Raw genomic sequence first — 4,331 nt, 5'->3', positions numbered from 1 at the left:
ATAGCGAAAAGGACTTTAATTCGTGACCACCCCCAGAAAATTGAAAAATCCACCCAAAACCTAAAAAAATTGAAATTTTTATATGAAAAACTTCTTTTGCCCATATCTCCTTAAATATGCGTCCTAGAGCGAAAAGGACTTTAATTCGTGACCACCCCCAAAAAATTGAAAAATCCACCCAAAACCTAAAAAAATTGAAATTTTTATATGAAAACCTTCTTTTGCCCATATCTCCTTAAATATGCGTCCTAGAGCGAAAAGGACTTTAATTCGTGACCACCCCCAAAAAATTGAAAAATCCACCCAAAACCTAAAAAATTGAAATTTTTATATGAAAAACTTCTTTTGCCCATATCTCCTAAACTAAGCGTCCTAGAGCGAAAAGGACTATAATTCGTGACCACCCCCAAAAAATTGAAAAATCCACCCAAAACCTAAAAAAATTGAAATTTTTATATGAAAAACTTCTTTTGCCCATATCTCCTAAACTAAGCGTCCTAGAGCGAAAAGGACTATAATTCGTGACCACCCCAAAAAATTGAAAAATCCACCCAAAACCTAAAAAAATTGAAATTTTTATATGAAAAACTTCTTTTGCCCATATCTCCTTAAATATGCGTCCTAGAGCGAAAAGGACTTTAATTCGTGACCACCCCCAACAATTTGAAAAATCCACCCAAAACCTAAAAAAATTGAAATTTTTATATGAAAAACTTCTTTTGCCCATATCTCCTAAACTAAGCGTCCTAGAGCGAAAAGGACTTTAATTCGTGACCACCCCCAAAAAATTGAAAAATCCACCCAAAACCTAAAAAAATTGAAATTTTTATATGAAAAACTTCTTTTGCCCATATCTCCTTAAATATAAGTCCTAGAGCGAAAAGGACTTTAAGTCGTGACCACCCCCAAAAAATTGAAAAATCCACCCAAAACCTAAAAAAATTGAAATTTTTATATGAAAAACTTCTTTTGCTCATATCTCCTTAAATATGCGTCCTAGAGCGAAAAGGACTTTAATTCGTGACCACCCCCAAAAAATTGAAAAATCCACCCAAAACCTAAAAAAATTGAAATTTTTATATGAAAAACTTCTTTTGCCCATATCTCCTTAAATATGCGTCCTAGAGCGAAAAGGACTTTAATTCGTGACCACCCCCAAAAAATTGAAAAATCCACCCAAAACCTAAAAAAATTGAAATTTTTATATGAAAACCTTCTTTTGCCCATATCTCCTTAAATATGCGTCCTAGAGCGAAAAGGACTTTAATTCGTGACCACTCCCAAAAAGTTGAAAAATCCACCCAAAACATAAAAAAATTGAAATTTTTATATGAAAACCTTCTTTTGCCCATATCTCCTTAAATATGCGTCCTAGAGCGAAAAGGACTTTAATTCGTGATCACCCCCAAAAAATTGAAAAATCCACCCAAAACCTAGAAAAATTGAAATTTTTATATGAAAAACTTCTTTTGCCCATATTTCCTAAACTAAGCGTCCTAGAGCGAAAAGGACTATAATTCGTGACCAGCCCAAAAAATTGAAAAATCCACCCAAAACCTAAAAAAATTGAAATTTTTATATGAAAAACTTCTTTTGCCCATATCTCCTTAAATATGCGTCCTAGAGCGAAAAGGACTTTAAGTCGTGGCCACCCCCAAAAAATTGAAAAATCCACCCAAAACCTAGAAAAATTGAAATTTTTATATGAAAAACTTCTTTTGCCCATATTTCCTAAACTAAGCGTCCTAGAGCGAAAAGGACTATAATTCGTGACCAGCCCAAAAAATTGAAAAATCCACCCAAAACCTAAAAAAATTGAAATTTTTATATGAAAAACTTCTTTTGCCCATATCTCCTTAAATATGCGTCCTAGAGCGAAAAGGACTTTAAGTCGTGGCCACCCCCAAAAAATTGAAAAATCCACCCAAAACCTAAAAAAATTGAAATTTTTATATGAAAAACTTCTTTTGCCCATATCTCCTTAAATATGCGTCCTAGAGCGAAAAGGACTTTAATTCGTGACCACCCCCAAAAAATTGAAAAATCCACCCAAAACCTAAAAAAATTGAAATTTTTATATGAAAAACTTCTTTTGCCCATATATCCTTAAATATGCGTCCTAGAGCGAAAAGGACTTTAATTCGTGACCACCCCAAAAAATTGAAAAATCCACCCAAAACCTAAAAAAATTGAAATTTTTATATGAAAAACTTCTTTTGCCCATATCTCCTTAAATATGCGTCCTAGAGCGAAAAGGACTTTAATTCGTGACCACCCCCAAAAAATTGACAAATCCACCCAAAACCTAAAAAAATTGAAATTTTTATACGAAAAACTTCTTTTGCCCATATCTCCTTAAATATGCGTCTTATAGCGAAAAGGACTTTAATTCGTGACCACCCCCAGAAAATTGAAAAATCCACCCAAAACCTAAAAAAATTGAAATTTTTATATGAAAAACTTCTTTTGCCCATATCTCCTTAAATATGCGTCCTAGAGCGAAAAGGACTTTAATTCGTGACCACCCCCAAAAAATTGAAAAATCCACCCAAAACCTAAAAAAATTGAAATTTTTATATGAAAACCTTCTTTTGCCCATATCTCCTTAAATATGCGTCCTAGAGCGAAAAGGACTTTAATTCGTGACCACCCCCAAAAAATTGAAAAATCCACCCAAAACCTAAAAAATTGAAATTTTTATATGAAAAACTTCTTTTGCCCATATCTCCTAAACTAAGCGTCCTAGAGCGAAAAGGACTATAATTCGTGACCACCCCCAAAAAATTGAAAAATCCACCCAAAACCTAAAAAAATTGAAATTTTTATATGAAAAACTTCTTTTGCCCATATCTCCTAAACTAAGCGTCCTAGAGCGAAAAGGACTATAATTCGTGACCACCCCAAAAAATTGAAAAATCCACCCAAAACCTAAAAAAATTGAAATTTTTATATGAAAAACTTCTTTTGCCCATATCTCCTTAAATATGCGTCCTAGAGCGAAAAGGACTTTAATTCGTGACCACCCCCAACAATTTGAAAAATCCACCCAAAACCTAAAAAAATTGAAATTTTTATATGAAAAACTTCTTTTGCCCATATCTCCTAAACTAAGCGTCCTAGAGCGAAAAGGACTTTAATTCGTGACCACCCCCAAAAAATTGAAAAATCCACCCAAAACCTAAAAAAATTGAAATTTTTATATGAAAAACTTCTTTTGCCCATATCTCCTTAAATATAAGTCCTAGAGCGAAAAGGACTTTAAGTCGTGACCACCCCCAAAAAATTGAAAAATCCACCCAAAACCTAAAAAAATTGAAATTTTTATATGAAAAACTTCTTTTGCTCATATCTCCTTAAATATGCGTCCTAGAGCGAAAAGGACTTTAATTCGTGACCACCCCCAAAAAATTGAAAAATCCACCCAAAACCTAAAAAAATTGAAATTTTTATATGAAAAACTTCTTTTGCCCATATCTCCTTAAATATGCGTCCTAGAGCGAAAAGGACTTTAATTCGTGACCACCCCCAAAAAATTGAAAAATCCACCCAAAACCTAAAAAAATTGAAATTTTTATATGAAAACCTTCTTTTGCCCATATCTCCTTAAATATGCGTCCTAGAGCGAAAAGGACTTTAATTCGTGACCACTCCCAAAAAGTTGAAAAATCCACCCAAAACATAAAAAAATTGAAATTTTTATATGAAAACCTTCTTTTGCCCATATCTCCTTAAATATGCGTCCTAGAGCGAAAAGGACTTTAATTCGTGACCACTCCCAAAAAATTGAAAAATCCACCCAAAACCTAAAAAAATTGAAATTTTTATATGAAAACCTTCTTTTGCCCATATCTCCTTAAATATGCGTCCTAGAGCAAAAGGACTTTAATTCGAAAAATCCACCCAAAACCTAAAAAAATTGAAATTTTTATATGAAAAACTTCTTTTGCCCATATCTCCTTAAATATGCGTCCTAGAGCGAAAAGGACTTTAATTCGTGACCACCCCCAAAAAATTGACAAATCCACCCAAAACCTAAAAAAATTGAAATTTTTATACGAAAAACTTCTTTTGCCCATATCTCCTTAAATATGCGTCTTATAGCGAAAAGGACTTTAATTCGTGACCACCCCCAGAAAATTGAAAAATCCACCCAAAACCTAAAAAAATTGAAATTTTTATATGAAAAACTTCTTTTGCCCATATCTCCTTAAATATGCGTCCTAGAGCGAAAAGGACTTTAATTCGTGACCACCCCCAAAAAATTGAAAAATCCACCCAAAACCTAAAAAAATTGAAATTTTTATATGAAAACCTTCTTTTGCCCATATCTC

The sequence above is a fragment of the Haematobia irritans genome, chromosome 3 (genome assembly GCF_050003625.1).
Source record: "Haematobia irritans isolate KBUSLIRL chromosome 3, ASM5000362v1, whole genome shotgun sequence".
NCBI lineage: Eukaryota > Metazoa > Arthropoda > Insecta > Diptera > Muscidae > Haematobia > Haematobia irritans.
Note: the sequence above shows the minus strand (reverse complement) of the source record.